Consider the following 21,468-nt stretch of genomic DNA (forward strand, 5'->3'; position numbering starts at 1 on the left):
TAAAAAACGAGAATAATTCCAGCGAGTGTAAAAAGGAAGAATAATTAGCAGGTGTTTCAGTCTAGACCTCCGCTCAACCTTCCTCAACCAAAAAGGATATCATGAGTAAAAAAAAATGCAGATAAAAAGGTCCTCAGGACCAAATTAAATCCATACACACCTAAAAAACAAACGCTAAATTAAAAGAGGCCCTCTCAAGACAGTGGTGTTGAGTCGCTCTTTCACCGTTGCTTTGAGAGGGCCTTTTTGAGATAGTGCTTGTTTTTGCTTGTTTTTAAGGTCTGTTTCAGAGCATAAATATTAAACAGTAGCGAAAAAATTTTCAGAAATGGGACACTATCACTGCGCACGCAAAGGGAAGTCGGCAATCTTATAGTAAATGTAGGAATAAAAGTGGGGGGATTTATTTTTGAATTCTCGTTGAGCTTCATTAAGCTAGCTTTGCTGGATGTACAAATGAATTAAAATAGGCTACCTAGTAGCAAGGCCGTATCCAGGGGGAGGGAGTTACCGGGTTTGAATCCCCCTTGAAAGTTTTGTCAAACTTATGAAAATGTAACAAAATACCATATTTTGAATGTTTAATTTATTTATTTTACTCCCGACCCCAGGATAAAAACTATCCCACCAAACAATAATCCTGGATACACCCTTTACTATTAGCATTATTAGTAGCACTAGTACAATAATTTATTATAAGTAAAAAAAAAAAAACATATAAACATAATCACACCAAAAGCTAAGCTTGCGAGACTGATAAGAAAATAGTGACAAAAAATGTATAAAGAATAATAAATAGAATTAAACAACTATAATATCGACCAATTTCAATTTTATCAGTATTTAGTAAAATCTTCGAAAAGGCTATGCTTTCTCGTCTGCTTAAATTTCTAAAATCTAAAGTTTCTTCATGATTTTCAATTTGGTTTCCGAATGAAGCACTCCACTGAGCATGCCTGTATGCCCCTTTTGAATTTTATACATTCTGAATTGGATTCGGGATTAATTCCGGCTGCTATATTCCTGGATATTCGCAAGGCATTCGATTCCTTAACCCATGAAATTCTTCTATCGAAGATGTCTCATTTTGGCATTAGGGGTAATGTATTTTCTTGGTTTCAATCTTATTTGAATGATAGGTTAATTTCTGTCGATCCACAATTTAATTTCTGTCAATCACAAGGGAATTTTGGTGTCCCTCAGGGATCAGTTTTAGGACCAGTGCTATTTTTGATTTATATAAATGATCTTTTTTACACAGTAAAAAAGCAGAAACCTATTCATTGCTGTAGACTCTGTCATCCTAAACCTTCCCTTGCCCATAGTGCCAGCTATAGTTCGCCATCTTCTGATATCCTTGTTTGTTTTGCTGATGATAGCACACTCGGCACTTCGGGGAACTGTGAATCCGAGCTTCAGTTAAACTTGGAATACTTGTTTGAGAGAGTAATTTCATGGCTTGATGCTAATTTTCTTACCCTAAATTATTCAAAATCCAATTTTTTGATATTTTCGCATGTTTCTCAGATTTATCCCAAGTTATCAGAAATTCATCAGCCAAATGGGATAATTCACAGATCTGAAGATCGATATGTGAGTTTTTTGGGGCATTCTTGTTGATGAAAACTTGTCTTTCAAGCGTCACATTGATTTGATTAAAATGAAGATATGCAGGAGTCTCGGTATTTTAAGGAAACTCTAACATATTTTACTACTACTACTACTACTAATAACTCACTGCAGCACCAAGCCGCCTGAGGCCAACACAGCTACGCACGCTCCTCCTCCAACCTAATCTATTTAAAGCCTCCCTCTTTACACCCTCCCAGGAAGTTCCCATTTCCTTTAAATCCTTATTTATGACATCCTCCCAACCCAGACAAGGACGACCTGCTTTCCGTGTAGCCCCAGACGGTTGGCCAAAAAGGACAATCTTCGGTAATCTGTCATCCTTCATCCGTAGAACGTGGCCTAGCCATCTCAACCTTTCTTTCATTATAGCCCCAGAAAGCGGGATTGAACCACACTTTTCGTACAACCTACTGTTTGAAATACGGTCAGTCAGCCGGGTACCCAGAACAATCCGTAGGCAATTTCTCTGGAAAACATCTAGTAAATTTTCATCTGCTTTTCGGAGTGTCCATGCTTCAGAGCCATATTTGACCACTGTCATCACTGTAGCTTCCAATATTCTAATCTTCGTTTGTAGGCTTATCTTTCTATTCTTCCAAACTTTTTTTAACTGTGAAAAAACACCCTGAGCTTTAGCTATTCTACTTTTAACATCTTCACTGCTCCCACCATCTTTACTAATAATACTACCAAGGTAACTGAAGCTCCCAACCTGATCAATCTTTTCGTTACCTAAGGTCACCTGTTCATCTTCACTTATTCCTAACCTTAGTGACTTAGTCTTCTTAACATTAATTTTCAAGCCTATTTTAGCACCCTGAACTCGTAAAACCTCTAAAAATTCATTCATTTTGCTCACACTTTCATCTAATATGCTTAAATCATCAGCATAATCTAAGTCCAGGAGCGTTCTTCCTCCCCATTTGATTCCATGGTCTCCAATTGCCTTTCGTGTGCTCCTTAAGACGAAGTCCATCAAAATGATCCATATAAAGGGGGATAGAACACAACCCTGCTTAACTCCTGATTTAATACAAAACCAGTTGCTAACCTCATTTCCTACCTTAACCGCAGCAGTATTATTCTCGTACATAGCGCAAATCACTTTAATGTATTTTTCTGGTATACCATATAACGATAAGACCTTTGTTAACGCTGTTCTATCAACAGAATCGAAAGCTCGCTCATAATCGATAAAACTAAGGACCAAAGGTGTTTGACAACGAAGGGACTTCTCAATTATTAACCTAGAGTGAAAACATGGTCGACACATCCTCTACCTTTTCTAAAACCGCATTGTTCTTCCCTTAAAACTTTGTCTACAGCATGTCTCAGTCTAAAAAGTATCATATTACTCAGTAATTTGCTACCTACAGAGACCAGACTAATGCCTCGATAATTCCGACATTCACTCTTGTCACCTTTCTTATACAGTGGTTTAATTAAGGTTTTCCTAAAATCATTGGGTACTTCCCCTTTTTCAAAAATCATGTTCATAATCTTCAGTAGCTTATTCCTAACCTCAGAGCCACCATATTTAAGGAACTCATTAATCATACTATCAGCACCTGGGGCCTTATTATTTTTTAATCCTTCTAGTACTGTCGCTAATTCTTCCTCACTAAACAAATCTTCCTTCACATCCAAGGTATCACAAACTTTTTCATTTTCATCTATATCTTTTCCTGCAACTGTATCTCGGTTTAGCACATTCTCAAAATGTTCCACCCATCTTTCTTTAACTTTTTCCTTATCACTAATTGTGACCCCATTTCTATCTTTAACTGGGACTAGTCCGGATCGGCTACTCCTTTTCAATTTATTAACATGCCAGTATAATATTTTACTATTATGCCGTCTAGCCGCATCTTCCAGATCCTCAGCAATTTTATCCATCGCCTCCATTTCACATCTCCTTAGTTCATATTTTAATGCTTTCTCCACTTTCTTTACATTCCTTTTGTTTTCATACGACCTATCGCTCAGATAATTCTTATACAAACCCCTTCTACTCTCTATTAAACCTAAAGCTTTTTCACTAATATTCCTAGTTGCTGTCTTAGCACTCTTCCCTAGGAAACCGTCAGCAACTTCACAAATTGTTTTTCTGAAATTATTCCATCCATCTTCCACATTGTCAAATTTTAAACCCTCAAGTTTAGTACTCAACTGTTCCTGGAATTTTTTTCTCAAATTTTCATCCTGAAGTCTACCAACATCATAACTTTCCGGGAGGGAGTTACTCTTCCGAAATTTCAGCTTTAAATTAACCTTAGACACTACTAGATGGTGATCTTTACTTTTAACATCAATAACGGCACTCCTATACACCCTAGTATCTTGTATTGATCCTGCTAGTCTTCTGTTTACAATAACATAATCAATAAGGTTTGCTGTCTTACCATCACGTGAATACCATGTCAACTTATGGGCCATTTTGTGACCAAACACCGTATTGGTTATAACTAGGTTGTTATACCTACAAAATTGCAAAAGCCTATAGCCATTACTGTTTTCTTTTCCTACACCAAAATTACCTAGGCTAGGATACCATCTATCCCTATTTCTACCAACCTGGGCATTAAAATCTCCTAGCAAAAACACCATATTTCTACCTGGTACCCTGTCTATTTGCTCCTGTAACTGTAAGTAAAATTCATCTGAGTCACTAGTATCTCCATCAGTTGGTTCAATGGGGGCATATACTACTATAACTGATACCCTAAACTTTTTAGTCATAAAATGAGCAATTAGTATTCTATTATTAATACCTTCCCAGCCTAAACAAGACTTCGCAGCTTCCTTATTCATCATGAGCCCTACTCCCTGTCTTATGTACCCCATCCTTCCTTCCTGAGTAAACAAATTCTATGTCACCTAATTTCATGCTTCCTACCCCTGGGATATGAGTTTCTGAAACTCCTAATAAATCCAGTTCAAACCGTCTGAATTCGTCAGTCAAAATGTCGATGCGATAGTCATTTTTTTTTTTTTTTTTTTTCCCTGGATCAATTTCGGAAATCCTTTTTCACTCCTTGATCCGATCTTACGTTTCCTACTGTCCAATAGTATGGATGTCAACCTTTCCTTCACTGTTAAAACCACTTTCTAAGGTTTATAATAAAGCTAGAAACCTCATTAAGGAAACTAAACGTTCAAGAGTTATCCCATTACTTGATCTCGAGTCACTGTATATTCTTTCGTGTGCATGTTTTACTTTTTCTCAGCTTCATGGTGACCTCCCCCGTCCCCTAAGTGTTCAGCCATCTTTCACCTCTGATCAGAATAATTATAATCTTTGCAATACCGAAAATCATATTCAAGTTCCTTTTACTCCTTGCGTAAGGTCAGACTTTAATCCTTTAATTGCGAGTTATATTGTATGGAATAAGTTGCCCGAATCAGCTCGAATGTGCCACTCATTCGGTTTGTTCAAAAAATTTATTAAAAGTTCATTGGCTTCTTAGAAATTATTTTATCTCTTTTTATATGTGTATATGCGTGTATGTATGCATATATATTTCCTTATTATTTCATTGGAGTCTATTTTATCTACAGATCTAGATAATTAATTTAGTCTATTCAATCTATTAGTCTATTTAGTTTTGTTTTCTATAGTTTTTCATTTTATTTATATTTTCCTCTCTTCTCCTTTTTGCTCTTCTCTCTGTGAGTAAGTGATTATTTTTTTTTCTTCTCTGAGTAAGTGGCTCGTTCATTTTCCCCTTTTTTACAGGCCAAAGAGCCTTTGGGGAAATAGTAAAATGTAATATTGTATGTGTGTTTCGTGATGAATAAATCTTACCTTATCTTATAATGATTCGAGTTTTTTATTTTTTTTAAGAAATAAGAATTAAGGGGCAAAACTATAAATCAAATTGAACACAAACAAATAAACTAAAAAAATATAACATTTCCTGACTCAAAACAAATTCAATTTGTTTTCCTTTTTTATTATGATGAATGACCATAAAAATTGTTACCTCACCTTGAGTAAACAGTCAGACAAGTCTTAAAGATTGTCAGGGAGATAGTAATAAAATATAATGTAGCATAGCTTCATGGACCTTTTCGACCATAATAAAATAAAATCAAAGCTCATTAGTTTGCCGTCTTCAACTTGACCTTAAATGGTCAAAGCCGAAAGTTCTTTAAGCTTGTTTAAACCTTATACCCAAAAGTAGAAAAGTATTTAAACATTGTCATGAGCGTGATTGTATTTTTGACATGGGCCAGTATTTGGAGCTTACGAAGCCTTTTACTTCAGAGTAGAAAATATTAAACGAAGCAATCGTATAATTTATCATCTTCTATTTATCTATCTGTTGCATAGCCAAATATGACGTTCATAGTCAGTCCTAGAGACAAAAAAAAAAAAAAAAAAAAAAAAAAAAAAAAGTTTGAATGACTGTCATGTAACCTAATGCTGTGCCTTGATTAATGCAATGGTTTTTGTTAGGAAACGGAGAATAGGGAAACTGAATATTTCCCAACATATATTTACTGTATGTTTGAAAATGCCGAAATTCGGTGCCGATTTCTTTGAATATAGTATCTGGTAACGGTAACATTAGAAATGTGTTTGGATTGCAAGATAGTGTGAATATTTACTTTTGATTGAAAAGAAAAGTCGACATAATATATAATATTATATTGGTAGTCTCACTGCACTTTTTGGGTTTTCTTAGTTCTCTGCTATTATATTTATTTGCTATTGTACACATTTAGTCACACAACCGGTTATTTCATGGCGAAAATGTTTTTATTTATTTTTTTTACTGTGTTTTATTCGCACTTTTTTGGTTCTCTTAGTTTTCTGCTATTATGTATATTTTCATTCGTACACATTTAGTCACAAAACTGGTTATTTCATGGCAAAATTGCTTTCATTTAATTTTTTTAATGTATTTTGTTCGGAGAATTTCGACTTTATTGTCCTATATTATTACTCATGGGTGTAATTTGCTGTGGGAGAGCGGGGAGGGCAACTGTCGCTCCCAGGCCTCATTTAACCCCCCCTCCCCCTTAGCTGCAATTTAGTTTCTTCAAAAATCATGGCATAACTAAGATAGATTAGTATAATCCAAGCATCCACAGGAACCGGTCAGTTTCTTGTTTGTCTCTTTAGTGTATCTACTATAAGCCTCATTTTCACTTGATTTGGGAAAATTGGTGTCAACTTTGCCCTCCCCCCTCTTGGATTTTGACGAAATTGCGCCACTGCTAATAGAAAGAATCATTGCCCTGAGTTATGACCTGGTTTTAAGATTTTCCTTCAAAATGTAAGCTTTTATGGCTAAATTCGTTATTAATTTAAAAAAAAATCAAATTTTTCTTTTGTTATTCGTACCAAAAATTTTTAAAATGTCGCTTTACACGTTAGTCATAATAAAAATAGAATAACTAATGATATAATAAATAGTTTCTTCTGGGCCATTCGTAGCGCATTGGGCATATATAGATATTTTCACAGAAATCTCTTCTCTATCGGCTCTGTGGTGACTGGGATGGAACCCCAGGTGTCAATGAATCCAAACAGGCAGAGATGAATCCACGACGCTAATCAGAAGTTCGAAATAAAAAACGTGGGCTTAAGGATTGTATTCCCTGTATTAAGTCTTTGGTAATTTATTTCTCTGCAGTTCTATGGGTCCTTTTTTTATCGTAATGCGACAATTTTACTATCAGCCGATAGCTGACATTTGCAAAATATTATTTACGTTTTTTTAAAAAGCCTTGAAAAACGTCTAAAAATCGTTTTCCCCTTTTAAGGTTAGATAATTCTCTAAGAAAAAGCATTAGTGTTTTAATTATTACTCGGTGTATCGATCTGTCAGAAACTAATGAAACTAACTGTATAATTATCTTGGCAACCTTTCGATACAAGTTACAGGGGAGACTGGGGAGTGCAGTTGTGGTTCTCTACAGATTTGGTTGCAAAAAATGACTTATCTGCAATTAAAAGATCACAAAAATAGCTCTTAATAGGACTTAACACTCTACATTCTAATTTTTGCAACTAAATTAAGTGGCAAGTTTATTGAAAATCGGCTGTGAGAGGAAAAATAAATCTTAGTGGTTTGTAAATAGCCAATTTTTCATGTTAAAGTACCAAGGACAGTGAAAAGAAATTTGGTGGTTTTAGTTGATTAAGTGGATAGTTACACGAGAAAAAGTATATTTTTAATAATCAGGATAAGTTAAGTACTGAATTTTTAATGAAGCAGACCTCTATTTGCAGTTCTGTGCAGCTTTTTGCAGTTACAGGGGTTCAATTAAAAACAAGAGATGTGTGTGGAAAATCAGCAATAAATTTGGTAAGTATATAAGACACCAAACAGCTTAAGAAGGTGTGCCTATCCTTTGACGGTGTAGATGTCTTTGGGAATCAACAGATTGCTGAGGTTTGAATTTGTTCGGACTATAAATTTTTCATGGTTTGATGTGGCAACACTGAGAATGTGGTACTGCCCAAAACATGCAGTATTTTGGAACAATCAAAAGATAAATTCGTAGGAAATCGTGGTGTTCAAGTCTGAATTGACCTAAGATAAAAAAAAATGACGTCCATGATAATTAAAAAAAAAAAATAAGCCACTTAGGTATGAATTTCCCTAGACGGTTTCTTTTTTTATTAATTATAATTTATCTTGCAAAGTGAATGTCTTGGGATGCATCCAAAGTATTTTCAAATCACCTGTTTGATCGTATCGTGCATTTTTATCTACAAACCAGAATGATGCAGTGGTATAGCAAGAGCTGCTGAAGCTGGTAATGAACAAGTTTCTTCATCTAAATTCAAGTAGATTGCTTTTATTTTAAAACTATTACTTGAAATACCGATTCGTTTCATGTTCAAGGTCCCGTCGAAAAAGTATAGTAATATCAGCTGGTCAGGCATATACGTATAACTAATTATGGGGGGAGGGGGTTGAAAACTAAAAAATACAAATGATATGACGAGCTTAAGGAAATATGATTGAAGTCTCCCTGTTTTAAAGGGAAGCCTCGAGATTTTAGCACATTTCTGTTAAGCACAGCGCGCTACATGGTGTAAACGATAATTAATGTCAGAAGGTATTGGCTGCGAAAAATGATAAGCAGCCTATACATTACAGCTATCTTCTTTTTTCACTTCATTACTCCCATCTTAGAATTTTGTTTTTTCCTTTCTTACAAAAATTAACGCCAAAATTAATATTTTTTAAACTAAATTGTTTAAATTTTTGTTAAAACAGTTTGATCAGCATAAGTTACTATTTGTAATGCTTAGTTGTGTAAATACACGCTATATATTTTAAGTTCCTCCAATCCCACTGAACATTTTTATTGAAGCTTGGCCTATCATTTTCTTGTTTGAGCCCTATGAACAACAAATTTAAATATTTTGCCAAGAAAACACTGCCTTTTCAGTAAAAAAAAACAGCCTATCTTTTGTACTCATCCGCTTTTAAAAGGTTACATCTTTTCAGCCTTTTAGTTTCTTCAATAATGTCTGTGTAGGCTAAGGGTAGCCCAAATGAAGTCGCTTGGTGCTCAATTCTGGGAGTAACATCCGAGTAACTCCTAACTTAGGTTCAGTAGCGAAAAACAATCTTCCTACTTTCAGTGTATACTGTGTTCGATAGCTCGACTTACGATTGGCGCTGATTTTTTCTTTGGTTATCTAGCTGTATGAGTGTGATAAATCTTCATAAAGCTAGGTTACCAAAGCTGATAACAGTCCCTCTTCGACGAAGCCCCTGAATTTGTTGATATCAGTGAACCATGAAGATTAAAAGACCAGTGTGAAATTATGTCGTCAAATCTGGAAATCAATTTATTGTTATCTAGTGTGTGAAAAAAAGCCTACCTAACGTTTTGCCAATTCTTCGGAACAATAAGGAGATTATTGCTGGATCCAATTAAGGTAAATATTCTTAATATTTCTTTTACCATTATATGCTGACCACTAATACAAGCAAAGGCCATATAAAGGAGGTTTGACCCCCCCCAATAAGAGTGATTCGTACAGAAGTAACACATATACATGTAAACACATTTTTGTCACACGTTATAAGTTTTTTTTATAAAAAACGAGCATAAATACCCCTCCGCCGCGAACAAAAACCATAGATACGGTCCTGATCCAAGCTTTTTGAAGTTATTCCTTTTCTTCTCAATAAGCCTTTACTATACAACAATGGGCAAAGAAGGCCAGATTATTTTGCCTCTGACATGCGCTTAAGGAATAATGTAATTGGCGGTACTTGTGTCTTATAGCCACCATACTGAAGTTCTGTACGAGAAGTAAAGTTTGGTTAATGCTAATGAAATAAAAGAAAATATTATGAAAATATAACACTATCAGCGAAATCATGAAAACTACAATGAAGAATTACGGAAAAGAGGCCACCTTATATTAAATACATAACCTAACCTAACCAAAATACCAACTAAATATTTAACTAAAATATAGCTACAGTGTAGTTTCCCACCAAACCCAAGCTAATATTGTCTGGTATAAAAACCAACCGATTATTGTCTCATGTTTGCGATAAGATCTTGAGTGTGGTGGAATAAGACAAAACTACTCAATTGGCCTTAAGAAGTGATAATAAGACTTTTTCTTTTTACATAAGAGACTATTAAAGGGGGTTGGGGATGAACTGTCAAAAACACAAACACGAACAAAAAAATGAACAATATAAGAATGTCTCTCTTCCATCACGTCTCCTTCACAAGAACCGCTATCCTAAATCTTTACCGAGCTTGTATTTAGAGATACGGTAAACTAGCTAAGATTAGAACGAACTAGTTCTACTTTGCATGGGCAACGCGAGGTGTTGCGGCAACCTTTGTTTGGCTTCGCCGAGGAAAGTGTTGCGAGGGCAACACTTTGGTTTTGTTTCCCCGGTTCAATTAAATGCTGAGGTTGTTAATCTGTAAGGATCTTAAAATAAATACTAGGTACACCAACTCGCAAAAGTTGCAAACCCCTCATTGCAACTAGCAAAAGTTGCAAAAGTCACATCGCTAAAAATGATTGTATCCTAACAACCGATTATTACTTACAAGTCGCATACATGTCTTACCACTGGAACCAAATTGGTCTTACCATCAAATACCGGAAACAAATCGACTAGCAAAAGTTTCGAACCCCTCATTGCTGTAGATGATAATGAGCTAACAGCCGACTGTTGCTTAAAACTCCCCTATATGTCTCACAATTGATATCGGCTTATTTTTGGCTTCAGTGTGAACTTTACTACTGAAGTTGTCAACCCCTTCAAACTTTCAAACTGGTATATCTCATGAAGGAATTTTTCTACCAGAAAATGGATAACATATACTTTGATCAGCTCATCAAGAGCTATCGATTACCGTCGAAAAAAAATCTGTCTTAGTTCAAAAGTTGACTTTTTTGTCGTAGGCCAAGTTTCTAACGTCATCACTTAGAAAGGAGCAAAGGATAAACTCTAATTTCTTTAGCAATGAGAGAACTTTTAAAGTTTAAGAGACACATCTGATACCATTTCTCAATCCCAAGTGCAAAAAAACGAATGATACACTGAGATGAAATCACGAACAGAAATGGGTAGAAACAATAGATTTTTGGCCCCAGGCAAAAGTTCTACGAAGCTTTCCAAAATGCAGTTATATTCATCAATCCGGCCTAAGGTCCACACTTTCTGTAAAAACCGCAGAAGTTAGACCCTTACCACTTTCTAGGAATAAGCTGAATTCGGAGTGCTAGAAAAAAAAACACGACAAAACCAAAGTGTTGCTCTCGCAACACACCTAATGCCTTAGTCACTCAGATGCACTAATAGGTTTGTTTGATCTCTGCCTCACTGGCACTACTTCTGGCTCAAAGACTGCCAAACTTAGTTATATGTGCTGCATGTGAGAATCATGCCACTCTATTTAGCCACTAACTGCTCTATTTATAGCTTTTGTTTAAATTTTGGAACTACATATTCTTCGTTGTAAATCTTAAAAAAAAACTTTGTCCTGTCGCTCTTGCAAATTATGAAAAAGATTTACGTTTTTTTTCACGCAAAGCAAATATTTTGTACTTTTTCAATCAAGGATATCAATAGGTCGAATAAAGCAGACTATCATAGTCTGTCTCGAAAATAAAACGTTATATGCCTTTATTTAAGAAACTTTCAAACCAATTTTGTTACAAAATGGCAGTTTTCTAATGTTGTCATTATAAAACGATCAATTATTTTTCGGAGCTGGACAAGATTAATTAAAAAAAGTTTTTCTCGCAGTAGTAAATTGAATTAAAACTTAAACCCAACAAAATTACTGTTTTGCAGCTTATACAACATATATGCAAAACTGGTTCAAATAAATTGAAACGTCGTAATTTCCTATATTTGTAGAAATCTGAAAAAACTAGCGCATTATTGAGAACATGAAAACGACGCAACAAAACAGGATTAGCAGTAGATAAGTCATTAAGTAACCTACAGGAAACAAAGAATAATTTATACTTCTTGCATAGAGCATGAAATCAATAAATTTTAGCACATAATTCTAATTCTCGAACTTTAAGCAATCTAAGTTTTCAGCAAAGAGCTAGTTTTTCAGAATTCTACAAATATATGAAAGTGTTACGAATCAATCTATTTGAACCATTTTAATAGATCTGTTTCAATGCAGCGAAGAAATAATTTTGGTTCGTTTTAAGATTTTGCACCTCTTATGTTCCTGAAAAAAAAATCTGCAATGTTGTCACATAAACAGGTCATGGAGTATTTTATCCTCAGTATCTTAGAGGAGTTTCAGATAAAAAATTGATTTATTTATGAGACATTGTTCGACAGGGAACAGATTTTATAAAACTGAACGACGTTAAAAGAATTTGAGGTTTGTAGTTGGAATGGTTTAGAAAAATTCCACTTATTATTGCCATTTTTTGGCTGCAATGCTATGAAGAATTTTGAAATTCTGATAAGAAAGTATACTTTCGTTTTTTTTTTCTTCTTGAACTTCGTTTTTTCCTTCTTGAACGTTTTAGGAGAACTACTACTACTACTACTAACAACTCACTGCAGCATCAAGCCACCTGAGGCCAACACAGCCACGTAAGCTGGCAATTGAAATTCCATCATTATGAAAATACTAGATTAAACCAAAAATTCTTCAAATTGAAGGGAGCAGTGCCCTCCTGCCCTCAAATGGCTGGCCTGTGCGACGTTGAAAACAGTGACCCATCGTGCCCCTCTTGACGGGAGGGGGGTAAACCCTAATTGTAAAATTTCGCGTGGATACACATTTCGATACTCCTGTGATGTCCCAGTGCCCCGATAGCACTCAGGAAAAACAGGAGAAAAATAAATAGGCGTATCAGTGTTTCAAGTTTTTTTTTCACAATTCTCAAACGTAGTTTTTCTAATTGACTTGCAGTGTTAGAATTAACTTTAATGTTACTTATCATTAATGCTGAATAAGCTTTGAATTAGAGTGAAAATATTTTTTCACTAGGCATTTTTTTTCTAAACTCAGTTTCATATTTTCGCTTACCAAGGGGACTGTAAGGGGCGAGGGACTGAACGTTTAAGAGAGATTTTTAAGCACCCAGTTAAGGATTTCGAGAAGTCCTATTTTGGTGCTTTATTTCACCTTAATATGGCGTTGTCGAGAAAAATACATACCAAGTCTATAAATGGCTAAGCATTATCTTTCAAATGAGCTGTTAGATAGCTTTCTACGATGTTTCGGTATCTCGCTGGCGCAAGAGAAATAAAAAGAATAAAATAAGACAAATCAGCGTTTCAAACTCTTTCAAAATTTCCGAAAAAGTCGTCGTAATTAATTTTCACTGTTAAGATAAATATAGACAGGGTCGGATTCAGAATTTTTTCATGTGAGGGGGAGGGGGTTGGCAAAATAATGCTTTTCGGGGTACGAGTCGGACAAACTATTCGGGGGGGGGAACCCCTTAACCCCCTGGATATGGCCTTGAATATAGATAGCAATTGTTATTTCAAAATAAAAAATCAAATCTAACTGGTTTTTTTTAGAACGAGTTTTTATGGCACTTGGTATCTAACAAGTGACATAGCGATCGCAAATTCTGTCGGTCTGTCTGTCCCTGTTTTGCTAGTTTAGGCACTTCCAGGTAAGCTAGGACGATGAAATTTGGCAAGCGTATCAGGAACCAGGCCAGATTAAATTAGAAATTGTCATTTCCCCCATTCAACCGTATGGGGGGGAGTGGGGGGACGATGAAATCGGAAAAATAGAAAAAATGAGGTATTTTTAACTTACGAGCAGGTCATCGGACCTTAATGAAATTTGATATTTAGAAGGATATCGTGTCTCAGAGCTCTTTTTTAAATCTCAACCGGATCTGGTTACAGTTAGGGGAGTTGGGGGGGACCTAAACTCTTGGAAAGCGCCTAGAGGTATTTGTAACTTACGAACGGGTGAACAAATCTTATGAAATTTGATATTTAGAAGGATCTTGTGCTTTAGTGCTCTTATTTTAAATCCCGACCAGATCTGGTGGTATTGGGGGAGTTGGATGGGAAACCGGAATTCTTGGAAAACGTGAAAATTGAGGTATCTTTATCTTACGAATGGGTGATCGGATATTAATGAAACTTGATATATAGAAGGATCTTATGTCTCAGATGCTTCATTTTCAATTTGAATCGGATCTGGGGAAATATGGGGTCTTAGGAACTCATGGAACTCATGTCTTAGAGCTCTTATTTCAAACCCCGACCATGACTGTTGACATTGGGGGGAGTTGGAGGGGGAAATCAGAAATCTTGGAAAACGCTTAGAGTGGAGAAATCAGGGTGAAACTTGGTGGGTAGAATAAGCAAACGTCGTAGATACGTGATTAACGTAACCGTACTGGATCCGCTCTTTTTTGGGGAGTTAGGGGGTGGGGTTCAGTGCTTTGGCGAGTTTGGTGCTTCTAGACGTGCTAGGACGATGAAAATTGGTAGGCGTGTCAGGGAGCTGCACAAATTGACTTGATAAAGTCATTTTCCCCGATTAAACCATCTGGGGGCTGAAGGAAGAGGAAAAATTAGAAAAAATGGGTTGTTTATAACTTACGAGTGGGTGATCGGATCTTAATGAATTTTGATATTAGAAGGACCTCGTGACTCAGAGCTCTTATTTTGAATTCCGACCGGCATTAAGCCTCTGATTTCCCTTTTAAATCAATCTATTGATTCTTAGAATTTTACCAGAGCTCATACGATATGAGCTCTTGGCTCGTCCGGCCTCGTCAAGTGCCATATGAGCTCTTAGCTCTTGTTTAGTTTTTACTTACTAACGGGACTGAGAGGGGAAAATTACGAGAAGAGAAGCTATAAACCTTTATCCAAGGGCTTTGGAACATGGAGATAATAATGTTACCAATTATGGCTTCACAACCTTTAAAATCCAGGAATGGGACCAAAGAATGTCATTTTTGGTGGGATTTGGTGTTTTCAATGGTGTTAGTTAGACGAAGTGGCAAAACACACTCAGATATGATCAAGAATTGAGCAATTAAACATCTCTACTAAGTTCTATTGAGTGCTGGTAATGCCACTCAGCGGACGATTTATGATTTTCACGGAACTCACTGTGGTGTTCACGTCCACCTCGTTTTTCAAGATGCGGGGCTCAAGGCCTCCAGTTGAGATTTTCCAACCATGAAGATTATAAGGGTACCATTTTTGCGCTTCCCAGTCTTTCCAAAAAAAATGCTCAAAAGAGCTATTTTCGTTGCCATATGGCACTTTATAATGGTGTCATCAAGACGAATTAAGAGAAGGCACATAAATGTGAATATTAGCATTAAAGGGAAACCTTAAATAGCTCTCTAAGAAGTTCCAATGCCCCACTAGCGGCGTAGAAAAAAGAGAAAGACATCAGTGCTACTACCCATGCAAAAAAAGTGCTTTTCTTGTTATTCAAAGTGAGGGATTTTTGACCATGGTGATTTCAAGCGTGCAATTTTCATTTCTTTTCATAATCCTTTAGAGGTTTCAGGCTCTTGGAAATTCCAATAAATTTTGTTTCTGAAAATATTCTTTTTTTATTATGGCATATTTGGATCAGTTTCAAGTTGCAATTTTTCTCAGAGGACAATGTTTTTCAAAAAAAGTTTTTAAACTTTTGGCTACTATGGGCTGTGGTCCGCTCTTTACTTTGGATTAAAACGCAGGCGATTCGGGTAAAATTATATTTTGTCGACATCTCCCCCGTTAGCGTTCCCTAGTAAAATATTTGAGCTTGTTGCATTAAACGAAATAACAAAATGTGATTTAGATTTCGCTTTATTTCAGCATATTTTTTCTCATCTTTATAGCTAGAAATTGCATATTTATCCCTCAAATCACTTTCAATTCGAAGCTTCACCAGCAAAAGTTTTAGGACACGGGATAGCAGGGGGATTGTGGAAGTACCAATTGATTTTACTGATTCGCCGATGATTTTCACTTTAGAATTGTTTTACTGACCAAGATCGATTTTTCAGCAGAACTAGAGTAAGACCCACAGATTTTCTATAACTGCAGTAAAATCACAATCAAATCTACTTTAACTGCAATAAAACCTTAACCCTTCATGCTAAAATTTTATGATCTTAGCCACCAATTTTCAGTGTCTTTAGTAAATTCCTCGGTACTTGTGTATTAATCAGAACAAACTCAATAAGTGAAGTTAGGTTCTTTCGTGAAACAAACTATGATGCAGGTACATTTTATGAGAAAATCTGGTTTCATAGCCACAAAGACAAAACTCAATTTAGTTTGCTACGCATAGTGATAGAAGATAGTGTCTGAACATGGATTTTGAAATGAAGATTTGGGATTTGCCAAATACTGAAAAAGAGGCAATTATATTTTTCCAGGATAAGGGATTGTTGCCCACAACAAAACAGTGCGTAACACAAGTACCAATTCCAAAAATGAATATGTGGTCAAAAATTCAGCAATGTTTTTCGAATATGTATATTGAAAAGATTTTAATTTTAAAACAAATTGTCATTGATGTAACATTAATACCGAAATGGAAATGTCGGTCACTACTCTGGCGAAAAACATTTTAGACTTTCAACCTGATACTGTCATCAGTTGCGTTATTAATCTGATTTCTCAGCGTGGTCGCATCAGGAGGCTTAAACCTTCGCTCCATTCAATACCCTCAAGATGACATTTGTATGCAGAAGGTGTAATTGGACTTAATATAGTTCCTAAGCGAAGTAGTTTCGACGTTCGAAAATTTTTACTCTTACTCCCCTTCCCCCCAAGCCCCAGAGTTAAATCATATTTGCAATATTTCCGGCTTAAACAGGAATTCCGTGACTTTGTTTGGGGGTGTTACTTATCAGGAAATTACAACACTGATGGTACTGTTTTACCAATTAATTGATTAGATTGGTAGTCTTACTATAAAATCAAATTGGAGGGTTTTTTAAATGAATCCAAGTCCATTGTTAGAGACTTTCAGTACACCAACGCTTCAACATATTTCCCTTTATTTTTTTTTCAGTCCATTAGTGAGCTAGTGAATTTTTGGCTGGGATAATTCAAGAGGCGTTATGTGACGTCTTTTGTTTAACTGAACGTCCGTGAGTTAATGATTTAATTTAACGGCATTGGAGTAAAGGTGATCAAACCAAGCAAGCTCTACCAATAGGTTCAATAGATTTTCTCTTATTCTTTTTTGTAAAGATACTTAGAAGCTGCTATTTTTCCAGATGCACTTTATCCTCTTAATTCCTTCACAGAAACAATTGAAAAATGGCGTTTCTAACATTAATTTATCGTTCTAATCTCAATCTAATATCAATTTAAACTTTCATCGGACACACCACTTAATTACAGCGCAAAAAAAAAGCGAAATATAATTATCATGCTTTCAGCTCACCTGTTTTACGTTGTTATACATACCAGCTTTTGAATTACTGCACTCGATTTGTGCGTTGACTGATGTTATTTGATTTTTAGTGCTATAAAAATACGTGACTTTCATTCGTACCAACACAAAGTCATAACTAATTCACGGGAACAAGAGTTTCCGTTTTGATGAAATGGAGATAACAACTAAATATAACTGAAAGAAGATTTGAACTGAATTCACGCTGAAATACCCAAAAATCGCCCTATACGTGCGGTAAGGGGACATTTGCGTAGTTTTAGTTTTAAAGGTGATTAAAAAACTTTTTTAATTGCCTTATTATCGAGGTCTACAATAAATCTCAAATGAGCTGAATAAATGATGGAAAAGAAGCAGTATATTAAGGTATTAAAAAAAAAACACTGTATCTTTTAGATCAAGGAAAAAGAAAGCTATTATCTAATGAAAACCAGTCATCAATTAGAATGTAATTCGAAGATACCTTTGAGTTTTCACGTGAGACTCGCATACCGCCCTAATTGTGCAATAAGGGACAAATACATTAATTTCAATTTTACAGAGGAACACGAAAAACAATTTTTTTTATCGAGGTCAGCAAACAAATCCTGGAAAAGAAGCAAGGTGTTAGTAAATATACTATGTAATACTTCAAAAACTCTAAATTGAACCCATTTTAACATGAAAACCAAAGAAAAAAAGCCAAATAGTGTACGATAATCGATTCGTCGTTAAAATTCGACCCAAAACTATACTATTTGCTATTCTCAGACAGGATTTTCCCTCCTTCGCTCAGTTTCGGCTTCGAGGTCACCTAAAAGGCAATAGGTCTGACCTCACTTTCCTAGACCTCTTTAAAATATTTGAACAGCTAATACTTACTAACTAACTGATTTACTAAACAGTTAACTAGGTGACAGGACAAACATTCAACTTGACCGCACTAAGCCTAAAATCTGAAGTTTTCGTCTCAAATTCGTTGTGATTTTCGAATAATGGGAGACATTATTAATTTATTTAATAATGTTATTAAACATATTATGCTATATATGTTAATAATGTTTAATGTTATTAAACATAATTAACATATTTACATACTATCTATTAATTTAGTCATTGTTTACGTAGTCTTCGTTAGAATTTAAGCACTTATCATAACCTTATAAATACTTTTCTGTGCCTTCTGCTAACACAGTTGCTTACAAGCAACTGTGACAGTAATTAACAGCTTCTTTAAGCTCATCACCCCTACCATCGCAATTTCCACCCATAAAGCCTTTCAGCCTGGGGAATAAGTGAGTCACAAGGGATGCAGACTGGACTGTGGGGTGGATGCTAGAAGACTTGCCACGGAAAACTACTGAAGGAAGTCTGTTGTTAATGCCCCTGACTGAAGACAGGCGTTGTCGTGGACGAGGATGCCACCAATAGTCGGCAATCGCGCTTTATTGTTTTAGATCGCACGGCGAATTCAGAGCAACGTCCAAATGTAGACCATTGCGTTTATAGTCTCACCTTTGGGGTCTATTCAACGAACAAAATACGACTGATAAAATTTTACACGAATAGAGAAAATTCAGAACACGAATTAAGACAGAGAAAATTCAATGTGGCTCACATTAACCTTTTTTTGTGTTTTTCTGACAGAACTCGAGGACCCAACCTGGAGGAAAAAAATTCTTTTTATAACCCGTGAAAATTTCATAAAGACTGCTCTTGGAATTTCAGGGAAAAATGAGTACAGTCCGTCAATTGTTAGTTGCCCCTCTAATTTTCCTTTCAATGCTTCCTTTGAGTTCATCAGTCCCGAAAGACCTACCAGAGCGTTTCTGATCCTGCATATTCGCCTTCTCGCCATTAAACACGATAAACAACTTTCGGACAAGTTATTCGTTCATTACAGTTCCATAAATCTTAGAGAATTTTCCATAAATTTCCAGCGGTTGCAGTTTCCTCCAGTTCAAAAATGTTACGACACTACTCGCTTTACACGTCACGGGATCATTGGGAGTGGTTATGTAGAAGCGAGTTCACTAGTTAAAAAGTATTCTATACTTTCCAAGTGACTACATATCATTAGAAGTGGTGATGTAGAAGCGTGTTCACTAGTTAAAAAGTGTTCTACACTTTCCAAATGACTACGTATCATTAGGAGTGGTCATGATTAAGCGTGTTCACTAGTTAAGTTAAAAATTTGTTCTATACTTTCCAAATGACTAGGTATCATTAGGAGTGGTCATGTAGAAGCCTGTTCACTAGTTAAAAAGTATTCTATACTTTCCAAGTGACTACATATCATTAGAAGTAGTGATGTAGAAGCGTGTTCACTAGTTAAAAAGTGTTCTATACTTTCCAAATGACTACGTATCATTAGGAGTGGTCATGTAGAAGCGTGTTCACTAGTTAAAAAGTGGTCTATACTTTCCAAATGACTACGTATCATTAGGAGTGGTGATGTAGAAGCGTGTTCACTAGTTAAAAAGATTTCCAAATGACTACGTATCATCAGTTCATAGAATAGCGCAACTTTTATCTTGACGTACCCATTACTGTCTGATTTGTGGAAATATCCGTTTTTTTTACACCTAGTACAAGATCAAACACCAATACAAATTTTATATTCCTTAAATCTTTCCTGTATAAATCTTGCGTCTAGTGACTAGCTAAATAGCATACCATGGTTTAAGATGGTTTGTACGTCATCACCCGATGTGACGGTATCTTAACAATCTAATTTTAACTTCTAATAGTCCATTATTTACTCGTTATAGGATTGACTATATATTGTAATGGCTGTATTTGTAAACCCATGGGGCCATCTATAATAAGATTGCTAGGAGAAAACCTGTTAAAAAACTCTCTAGATGGCTGCATCCAACATTCAAAACATCCAATACACCAAGATGAGTAAGAAAAAGCAGTCAGCTCTCTGATCTTTGATTAAGAAAATTTAGTGTTACAAATTACATTAATTTTCAGTACTACCTATTGAAGATTGCCTCATCGTCTATTTTGCTCAAGTCCAATTCAACTGCCTCTAGAATGTTTATAGCATTGTTATAAACATCATGATACAGATACAGATCAGTCCAACTCTGAAGAGTGGGGGACAAGAGGGGTGAGAAGGATATTAAAAGCTTACGAAGGACACAAACCTGAAAATTACATTTTTATGCTCATAATTTTTCTCATATATCGAGTGTGATAAAGCTGCTATAATGATTTGATAGTAGAAGATTGCAAGCCAAATTTACAAGAGACAAACCCAGTTTAATACGCACAACTTCCTACGACAATATAGTCGTCTGGCATTAACTTGGCCAGTCTGATAAAAGTATATTAACCACCAAAACCATTGCCGTGTGAAACAACGAGCTTGGGTAACTTGCAAAAATGAAAATCGGCGCTAGTTTCAAAAAACCATCGACGCCATCTAACATTTGAGGTCATGACACTTTTAAAATCTCATAATCATTTTTTTCTTTTAGTAACTGAGATCAGACACTTATTGCTACACTAATTTCGCCCTATTACTACATAAAAAAAAACACCAAAAAGTTCCAAACACTGGATGACGTTGGCAATTTCTTATAAATTACCCATACTTTTTGACATGAAAGACCGCAGTTACAAAGATTACAATGGCAAATCAGTAATGAGTAACTTTGGAACGTCCTGAGATACATTCTATAGGAGCGAGGAATATTTTTATCCGTGACAACGAAAAGCCATTAAAACTAGTATTAGCTAACTTAAAAGTGAATTAAAAAAAACGATTAAATCACACTTGTCATTTTTTTTATGACTCAAAACAAAATTTTTGGGTTGGGAAACTGTCAGATGCGTCAACAAGGGACCTGCGGTTTGGGAAGGCGTCAGTGGCCTATTCTATACTTTCTTCAAAAGTTAACTCGCAGATGAGAAATTCAAGTAAATATTTCCAGGAGACTTGTTTATTTAACAAACTAAATGACA

This window comes from Artemia franciscana, chromosome 17, assembly GCF_032884065.1.
Source record: "Artemia franciscana chromosome 17, ASM3288406v1, whole genome shotgun sequence".
Lineage (NCBI taxonomy): Eukaryota > Metazoa > Arthropoda > Branchiopoda > Anostraca > Artemiidae > Artemia > Artemia franciscana.